This window comes from Colius striatus, chromosome 4 (genome assembly GCF_028858725.1).
Source record: "Colius striatus isolate bColStr4 chromosome 4, bColStr4.1.hap1, whole genome shotgun sequence".
Classification (NCBI taxonomy): domain Eukaryota; kingdom Metazoa; phylum Chordata; class Aves; order Coliiformes; family Coliidae; genus Colius; species Colius striatus.
In genome coordinates, this window is record NC_084762.1 from 72,396,421 (window position 1) to 72,406,851 (window position 10,431).

At 39.9% G+C, this 10,431-nt stretch overlaps 1 protein-coding gene across 1 annotated transcript in view; it reads right to left on the reverse strand.

Moving 5' to 3' along the window:
* Positions 1-5,797, reverse strand: part of TRIQK (triple QxxK/R motif containing) — a 164,761-nt gene extending 158,964 nt beyond the window's left edge. Inside the window, exon 1 of the mRNA XM_061995985.1 lies at positions 5,735-5,797. The gene's annotated coding sequence lies outside the window, so the exon portion shown is untranslated. The remainder of the gene's footprint in view (positions 1-5,734) is intronic.
* Between the last annotated feature and the right edge of the window lie 4,634 nt (positions 5,798-10,431).

The window sequence follows — 10,431 nt, forward strand, 5'->3', positions numbered from 1 at the left end:
TTTAAATTGGTACCAGTTTGATGGAAACTGTCAAGCCTAGTCATTGTTTCTGACAGTATTATGTATTTCAAGTTATTGTACCACTTAGTGTCTTGTTTTTTTCACATAATAGTTTTATATTGGAAAGACTGTTTTGTTAAAGACATTTTTACTGTATGGGCTCAAAAGAGGATTACAGTTTCTCTGAGTGAACTGATCACATGAGGAAGGGGAAGCAGGTCAATTCAGTTTCCAAATTCAAGAAAGGTGTTTTATCCTCTACATATGGTGAATGTAAATTTTATTGAAAGCCATGAATTAACTGCAGGCTCCTGTTGAAGCTATACAAATAGTGTCATATGTGCCCTGGAAAGAGAGGCTTCATTGTTTGTCTTCTGGTAGCACTCTGTTTTCTGGAGCCTAGAAGACAATTACTTCCTTGCAAACACAGGCAGATTAAATAAGCCACATTTTGTCCTTTTTGCCATCTGCCCCTTGCTTACTTTATTTTAAGCTGCATGACTAAGCTTTACTATCTGACATGTGAAGGTGGGACATGCTGTTTTTCTGCTCAGCTCCTTGAGGCTTGTAATGAATCCGAAGAGGCAGAACTGATCTGCAAAGGGGTGAGTCAGAAAATCAGTAACTGTACAATAATTACTTGCTGTGCCAAATAGCAGAACTTGGTTTGTAACATAACAAAATCTCCTCAAGGAAGTTTCATGATGGAGGAGAAATACAAGTATTTCTCCTCTGAAAAAAAAAAAAAAAAAAGTTGGTGAGCCTTATTCTGATCCTAATGCAGCTACATCTGTGAAAAGGAGAGCAGAGCTTTACTGGTATCTGCAGAAATCTGTTTTGCAGGTAACACTTGGAGTAGAGGAGAAGGATGGAAGGAAAATGCAGGCACTAACACCAGAGTCACTCTTAAAAAGCAACAACCCTTTTCCATAAAGCTTTCCTGCTCAACAGAGACCCTCACAAGGGGCAACAGGAAAGGGAAAGTCTTAGGTATCAACACTATGTGGGGAGATGTCAGGGGCAGCGCAAAGCCTCTTGTGGTGTCTGGACCATGGTGACTGGTGGGAGCTTCTGCAGGGCTTCCAGTGCTGGCAGCTGCAGGGAGATAACAGGAGGTAAGTAGTGAGCTCCTCATCACAGCTGGAAGGACTGAAACCCTGACAACAAATCAAGGCATTAAAGCCTCTCTCCAGCCTTGGGACAACAGAGCGCCTCATTATTCCTTCTAAAAGTGGGTCAACAGTTATGTAGTATGTATGCTGAAGTAAGTGGTGGTAGTTCTGCCGACTGAGCTTCAGGTAACATGGGAACTAAAACAAATCTGAAGGAAAATCACTTGGGAAAAGTGAAACAATTTCCTTTGTATACAAGATGTTTCTTTGTCTGTACCTATACAGAAATGTATGAGATCACATATACACCACATGTCAGGAAACCAATTGGTCATAAGGACTACTGCTTTCCTCCCTCTCCCAAGCACACAATGTACTTGTTTGGTGGTTTTTCCTCCTTGTTTTAGACTATTGGAACATGGATTATATTGGGGGGGGGGATCTAAAATTATAGGCACCATACACTTAATTAGTACTGGTGCCTTTTTATAACAGTGCTATTACAGCAATGGAGAGATTTCCTTGGTGATAAACACGAAGCCTGAGATCTCACTGATTGGTGTAATCAGGCATCATCTTTGATATCCCGTCTGCCCAGGCACAGAGACCTCAGCTGAGGCAGCAAGCTGGGACTACTGGAGCCCAGACCAGCCCACTGGTTAGTGATTGCCTACTTTGCTGGGCAAATTACTGAAATGAATAGTTTAGAGCAACTTAGGACTTTTTCCTGCAGGGAATGTTGGCTTCTGTTAAAGGTCAGTGCAACCTTTGTATCTCTTGTTAAAGAGCAAAACAACCATAGGCAGTTCTGGTTTTGCACCTCTTTGCTCTGGCAGCCAGGACAGTAGGGCCAGGACAGCTAAGACGACTTGTCTGTATGTGAGTGGGTATCACAGCGCAATAGGGACCATCCACCCTCTGTGACAGAGAGAATCCTGTACCCATGGCATGTTCTCCACTCCATCATCTGCACAGCATTCTGCATAGTGTGTGGATACATTTTTCTAGCATGATGTCCACGGGTTTTTCACTGTACATGTCATGGGCTATGTTTTGTGGAAGTTGCACAAAAGGAAGGATGAAGGATGGAGAGTGGAGTTAAGACTTGCATCTGGTAGAGATGTGGTCTCTTAGTCTGTAGGAGGACAAACTGCATCCAGCCACAGGCTAGGTATATGTGTATAGTGTGTATAGTCTTCCTAGGTTTCCTTTCTGGTTTTAGGAGGGCTAGGCAGCTCATGAGGGTGATTCAATGTTTATGTAAACTGAAATGACCTTGGAGCTGCTTCCTTTGACTACAGAGGAACTACAGAGAACGACGGTCTGGATTTTTGGTGCTTAACAACAGACTGAATCCAGGGTTCTACCTGAATAGTGATGACAGCTTAATATGCAAGCAGGAAAATCAGAGCAGAGGAGATCAATCTTTACATGATTTGAGCTTTGAGCTCATCTGTATAAAAGGGACCCTGGGTTCTCAGTAAAGACAGAAAGGTATCAGCTCCATGGTGCATTTTCTCCATCTATTCTGGCCACTGATTTAAATCCTTCACTCTTTGTGTACCCATCAATGCTGTAAAACAGTGCTGTGTGTAATATGCTAGGGCCACATTTATGGCTATGTCTTTTTTAATACTTAAGAGAAGTTGTTCTAGAAATGATGATAAAATTATATTGTTAAAAACAAGTTTAGGGATTGCTGTATTATACTACTTTCTCAATCTCGTACCTATCAGGGGAACATCATCTAGGACACTTCACAGAAAAGCCATTCACTACAAAACTGTCAAAAGATCTTAACGTTTTCTGTATTTTATTACCTTTTAATACTAGAAGATTTGTTTATGTCTTGGGAGGCCAACATATTCTATGATAGTTGCTCTGACTTTGCGTGGGATCTTAGGGCTCTGAGGTTGAAAATCTCTACAAGCCAATACAGATAAGAGCAATCTGAGAAGACTCTGCTGTCACACAAGGAACGTAGAATAACAAAACCCAGGCAGAGAAAATACAGAGTTTCTGCCTTTGTTTGAAGTGCTGAAGAAGTGCAGGTCAGAGCTATAAACAGAGAAGGGAGGAAGGAAAAAACCATTTCTGTCATTCCTTCAGGAGCTGTTCCTACTCAGATAAACTTCAGTAACTTGAAAGCTCTGTGCAGTTTTTCTTTTGTCTAGGCACATGGGCTCTTACTATGTAGGTCAAACACCTTTAATATCCAGCAGCAAAACAGGGATCCTGCGGGATTAGCAATTGTATTCAGATAATACTTTTACCTTTTCCCTCACTTTTCTAATTCAAGGTAGTCTGCTTTACAAAGCACTATGTCAGACATACTGAACATGGCACAGAGTCTGACAGCCCCTGCTCATAACTTCTTTAACCAGGTTTCCAGGTTTCAGATAAATCTTTGCTAAACTTGCTCTTTACCACGTTTCACCACTCACAAGCTCACAGAGTCCTCACCTGAAGGATGCTAAAGCCAGTTGTAGTCCAGTGTATATTCTTTTCTGACATTTAAAAATGGGGCATGGCTGTGCCTTTTGTGGTATGTCTCTCTCTCTTAAGAGAACTTGCATATGTTGAGAAACCACTCTACCATAACTTTATCATGATTGGAAACTGCTCTGCAATCTCATTACATGCCACAACTCTCCCTGTGCCCAAAATTTTTTTCCATGCTATGGCTGATGCACCAGACTACATGAGTAGATGTACCGATTACCAGATTCAGAAGGAAGTGATCAGTGAGAACAACAGAAAATAATGCAGTTACCTGTGGGAAAGTCTAGATAACTTTCATCTAAAACATAATATATATATTCTAATATATAAATGGAATAATTATTTTTTTAAGTGCTTAGTTTTAGGCAATTGAATGACTTGCTTCTACAACAGACATCCAGTGATCTTTTTGTCTTCTTGATGCTCCACATTTATTCATTCTCTCCCCACTGAGGAAGAGAAATGGCAGCATTCTTTAGCAATCAGAATTCCTGGTCAGAATTCCAGATCAATGCATCTCAATATCTGAGTTTACCTTCACTACCCATTGCCCCAGGATCACTAACACCACAGTGAAGTCTGGAAAATAAGTCCTATGTTTGGAACTAAACAGAGGCTTGGAGGCTATCTGCCTTTACAGTCTGGGCTTTAGAATAGCAATACAGTGCTTAGAGTTGCTCTTCCAGTGTTGCAACTAAAATTATGGTTTTCTGAACATATTGCTGATCCAATGGATCTGAACTCTGTAAAAGTCAAATGAAATTCCTTGTCAGCAATCAGCAAAGTCATGAAGAAATATGTTTTCACTATGTGTTATTCCATACTAGCAAATCAATCCCTTGCACAGTCCTTTCTATAATGTCACCCGAAATCTGATATCCTTGGAAGAATTTGCAGGGAAAAAAAGTCCTAGCTTTTACATAATCAAAGCATTATCCCAAAACACTTTCATTTTGAACCTTTCCCAATTACAGCTGTGGAGCACTACATGGAGAGCAGGCACTAATAAGCTGGGCCAGACCATTCAGGTTTATAAAGGTTAATGCCATCACCTTGAATCCTACCCAAGAGACCACAGAGAATTGCTGCGGTTTGTGTGGCACAGTGGTGTTAAATGTTTCCCGCCTTCAATAAGTGGGATAGCTCACACTATTAAATTCCCTCCAGGAGTAGCTGCAAGTAGAATGCATTGCACTTGTCTGATCTCAGACTAACATGGATAAGCAGAAGAGGATTCATGCCTGAAACAAAAGGTTATGCTCACATGAAAAAGCACAAAGACAGAAACACAATTTTCAGCAAGAATTCTTCCTCAGGCACTTGGTTTCTCAGATACTACAGGTCTAACCTAGATGACTTCAGACTCCTCAAGTCCTGAAAATCTGATAGCAGATAATACTTTTATATTACCAATTAATAATGCAGATAAAATTCTGGATGACTTCTGTGTTGACCACAGCGATCTCACTGAAGCCTGTTGATTCATGAATTGGGTCACTTGTTCACATGGAATTAGCCATAATAGGGACATTGAGAGGTGCACCTTCTCCACACTGCAGACACTGTAATCCTGTCTCCCAACTAACCTCTGCAGTTGCCCTGGGTTCATTTGAATGAGGAGTGAAACAGAGTGAAGCTTTGAGCTGACCTCTCCACAGAGACCTTCAGCTGGATAAATCTACTGACCTTTGAGCTTTTGCAGTATAAAAAAGCAGCAAAGCACTTCAAAGCAAGTTCCAGCTAGTACTACAAAGAACCACTGGCTTGTCAAAAATACTTTAAGATCAGCTAAGTCTGACATTTCCAGTAAAACCATGTTGGACATGCTTTACACATGTTTTTACTTGATGTTATGCAGAGCTCCCTGACCAAAATCACTGATACAGATTTTGTCCAGAAACATAGCTCTCCAACAATCTCTCCATCACAGAAGAGAAATCTGATGACAACAGCTATTTAGACTGCAACTAACATTCAATAATGGGAGTGTAGGCCTCTCCAGACTCTCTGTGAGTCTACTGCCTCCAGGGACAGTGACAAGCCCCAGGGCCAACACAAAAATTGTGATGTGAAGCCACCCAGAAAGAGTCAAAACCCGGATTTCACTTCTAGATTGTTACCTTCTACCTGAAGAGGTGTACGTGGTGTCCAAATACAAACAACGAAGCAGCTCAAATGGTGAAGCAGAATATTCACAGCAAGAAAAAGGCAATTTCTCTTCTGCTAGCGTCGCATCTTCTGATCTCATCTACTTGATTAAAAAAATACTTGTGCTGCATTTGACTTTGCCAATAAGCTAACAGATCATTCTTCCAAACATTCCCTCTGCCCCAATTTTCCACTCACATCCTTGAACTAAGATTTCACAACTTTACTGTTCCTTAAATGGTCACACTTTGTCATGAGCATAAGATGTTCATGGCAGGAATTTTGGAGTTCCTACCTCCTGTGGCATCATTTATGACTCATCTGTAAACTAGCATGACAGTTGAGCAAAATCAGGGAAAAGAACTTTAAAAGCCCTTGTGTCCACAGTGAGGGAGAAAAGATCTCCATAATTACCCACCAGGTTCTCTGTAGAGAAAGTGAGGATCATATATGCTCCTTCAGATTTCTCAGACTACCAGCTTTCTAGGGTACTCAATTTTATCCAGAGAGCAAGGTATCAGGTATAATAGAAATCAAAGAATTATGTGTCTCCCAGCATAACAAGCACATCACAAAACTAATAAGAGAGTTAATAAAGTAATATTCTTATGCTGCTACCATATCATGTGAAATCTCTAATACTGCAAGAATCTCAGGAATTCTCAGTATGAAATCAGCATGTTCAAGCAGCTGTTTCTCATGACACTTTGGCTAAACCTGGTATCGTCTGGGCATTTAATCACTTCATATTGACTAGAGATTGAATATAAAATTTTCCACTTAATTCTTCCTTGCATTCTTTTCTTTAATAAATTTTTTTCATGGCCTTATATAAACAAAACAAGTGACACTGATCTGAACATGAGAGTCAAGTACTAAATAAGATAAATAAAACTTTTTTTCTTTTCTCACTGTTATAAAACAAATGTCCAGCTGTTCTCTAATCTTTCCTTACATTTACTGCTTCGTAAATAATATATGACATTGGAGAAAGTCTTCATAAAAATGTGCAAACTTTATTCACATAACAAGAAGTCCTATATCCAAGGATTTACCAGATATTTTACCAAGCTAAAAAAAAATAAAATTCTTTTATTTTATATAAATATTTAGACATTTTTCCCTGCCCATCCCTCTGAGGTGATGTGACATTGAGATGACCATTAAAAATACATCAGACTTTCACGCAGAGAGGAACTGACATCCTATTGCAAGCAGGATATTATCTTGGATGAGAGATACTGAGAATTCCCAAGAAGAATTTAGCACTCTAAGTATAGAATTCAAGATTACTCCCTGGATAGGCAATAATGACTTCCTGAAAATGGACCATACTTAAAATAATTAAGAAGGAAAAAACCTCAAAGAAATCAGGGAAAGCAAGAAAAGCTATTTTACTATGAGAGTGAGGGAGCCCTGGCACAGGCTGCCCAGAGGGGTTGTGGAGTCTCCTTCCTTGGAAGTCTTCAAGACCCGCCTGGACACGTTCCTATGCGACCTGATCTAGGTGAACCTGTTTCTGCAGGGAGGTTGGACCAGGTGATCTCTAAAGGTCCCTTCCAACCCCTAACATTCTGTGATTCGATGATTCTGACCATATTTGTTGTGCTGTTATTGCCTGATATGGGTTGATGCCAGCGGGAAAAGCCTATTAAATGGAAAAAAAAAAAAAAAACACAAAAAAAAACCCCAAACAACCAAACCCAAACATTTTAAGAGCAATGCATTTTTTAATTAGAAGAGTAGAACACTGAGGGGAAGAGAAGCCACAGCTCGAGAAACTGGAGATACTGAAGCCATCATATAAGTGAGTGATAAATCCATCAAGACTTATGAAGCTATTGTACTGGAGAGGACTATATTGCCTTGAAAGTATCTTATAACATGAAAAGAGGTTCTATGATTCTATTTTTCAGTAAATTTTTAAGAGGTCAAACCAAATCTCAGTGTTACTTTTCCATAATTTTCCTGTACAGTAAATATTAGTTTAGTCAGGTATTTTCACAAATACTTTTCATGGACCAACGAACAGATCTCCATTCTCATGCCTGCCTGAAAAGCAAAGTCTGCGCATTCCTCCACAGGAAACACCTTGTGGGCTTAGCCCCATTTTGATTACCATACTCAAGAATCAAACTTTGCTCTGACATCTGTCACAAATGCCTGAGTAAACCTTATCTGCTCCCTTAATATATTATCCTTCTCTTGAACAGAAGAATGAGGGAGGACCTTATCAATGCTTACAAATAAATAAAGGGTGTGTGTCAAGAAGATTGGATGAGTCTTTCTCCTGTAGTGCCCAGTGTTAGGACAAGGGATAAGGGGCAGAAGCTGGAACACAAGAAGTTCCACTTGAACATGAGGAAAAACTTCTTTCTTGTAAATGTTGAGGAGACCTGGCACAGGCTGCCCAGAGAGACTGTGGAGTCTCCTTCTCTGGAGGTTTTCAAAACCCATCTGGACGCATTCCGGTGTGATCTGATCTAGGTGGACCTGCTTTAGCAGGGAGTTGGACTAGATGGTCTCTAGAAGTCCCTTCCAACCCCAACCATTCTGTGATTCTGTAAATTGCTTAATCACAGCAAGCATGACCTTTTAAATCTTTTAAATCTTTAAGATGTGGTACATAAAGGTTATTGAAAGAGACTATGTCAGTAGTTTTTGAGTCACTAAGAAATAACAATTTTTTGATAGTATACAACTTACTGTTTAGCACTAGTTGAGAAAAAGCAGACTCTTATAGACTGTCTTACATTGTAAAACAAGCAGCAAGCTTGCAATATATAAGCATGGATATATACATTATATACATGGATATATATATGTACAAAGAAATAAGGAAAGAAACTGAGCAAGTATTCAAGTAATACTTCTGGAAGGAGTTGTTTTTAAGGAGTGGTATGAAGCTATATGAAAATATAGAATGTACTGGAAACTCAGCATATTAGGATGAGAAACAGGAGAGAACGAAGTCACCAAAGCGGACAGAAGAAGAGTGGAATGATGAGGGGATGCTTTGGTTTTAATAAAAAAATTTAATCAAAAAGACCTACAAATGATGGGCTGCATCTAAGGTGGCTCTTTGTAGTGAAGGAGACAGGGGTGGTCGTGGATCATGGTAAATGTCACAGCTGAGTCCTCAAAGTGGAATTTGGTTTGTTTCTATTTTCCTACTCCCATAAATTTGTCTGTCTTCTGTTCTACAGCTTTACTTTTCACCATGTTATCCTCCTTAACACTCAAGACCCAAAGCAAAGCTTTTGAGTAAAATGAGATAAAACTTAAAGGCATTGCCTGCACTGACTGTTCAGCAAGTTGAGCACCAGATCTAGTACCCTAAACTGTTGTTTCCCTTGCTAGGAGCTGGGAGCCATCACTGGAATTAACCTCTTGTAATATTGTAAGCAATGCAATAGCATTCCAAAAAGCAGATGGAATATAATAATATTCATAAAAGATATTACAGGCATTCCCACATCCCTCACAGAGGGAATCAAAGAAAGAGTTGAAGGAGAAGGAGACTAAACAGCATGAGTAAACAACGTATCTTTAGATCATGGAAATGGCAGAGAGGATATAAAAAGGCAACAGATGGATATTTATTCTACCCTCTAACAGCAGTGTGCAGCCAGACTCAAGCTACACTATTTCTTTTCATTCTGGCCAAGAATTCACACCTCTCCACACAGCAGAGGATGGCAGCATGGATGTAGGCAGAAGAACTTGCCGCTTCTCAAAAATCAGGGTTAGCCTTTGCATTAATTAAGGCATCAGGCTCCACTATCGTCCTCCATCCTTATTACTATCCTGGGGTTTTATGCTATATTTAAAATCATGCCATTTCAGAATTCTGTATGAATAACTATGAATGTCAAGACCCGTGTGCATCTCCTATGCACACAAGACAGTACAGTACATCACGTACTCACAGAATCTTATTAAATTTCTCTGAGACACATAATCCTGTGAATCTCATTCTGTAAACACAGGCAGAAGTTGTACTTCATTTCTCTCCTCTATCCTTCACAATCTCCCCTCAACTATCTCCTCCCTCTCAGTCACTCAGAACTGAGTAGAAACTAAGCACTCACATAAGTACGTGGATAGGGCACCCCAAGATATGTGTTGGTAAAAGGAAGAAAAGCTTGGTCAGAGAGGAAAAATAGTGCATTGAACACTTGTCAGTTACTTAAAAACACAATGTGTTAAAAATGAATGCAGAGGACTGAAATCAACATGAGACTCTCTTTTTGGGTTGAGTATTTGTAAGGAGTTTGTGAAGTAATTATTTTAGTTACAATTATTTCATCAGTGAGATTAAAATTCAATGAAAAAGTATTCTATTTGGTTAATCATCCTCTACAGTCAGCCTGTCAACAACCATAGCATCAGTTTGGGAGAACTCTGCATGGGGTGATGCCCTGTGATAGGTACAGCATGATGTAAGAGCAACCTTGGCAACCCCACAGGTGAACCAGGGCTAGCCAGGACTCAAGAGACTGAAAGGAAAACTTTGCCCTGGTAGGTCTTGCAATCACTGGTCATGCAGCAACTACTTACATTGGTCTTTAAATTGCATAGGGAAGACTGGTACCATAAATGTAGTTCATGGAAGAGAGACTGCAGCACCCCAACTCAGAGCCCCCAGTAACATGCACGATCCCGGGGA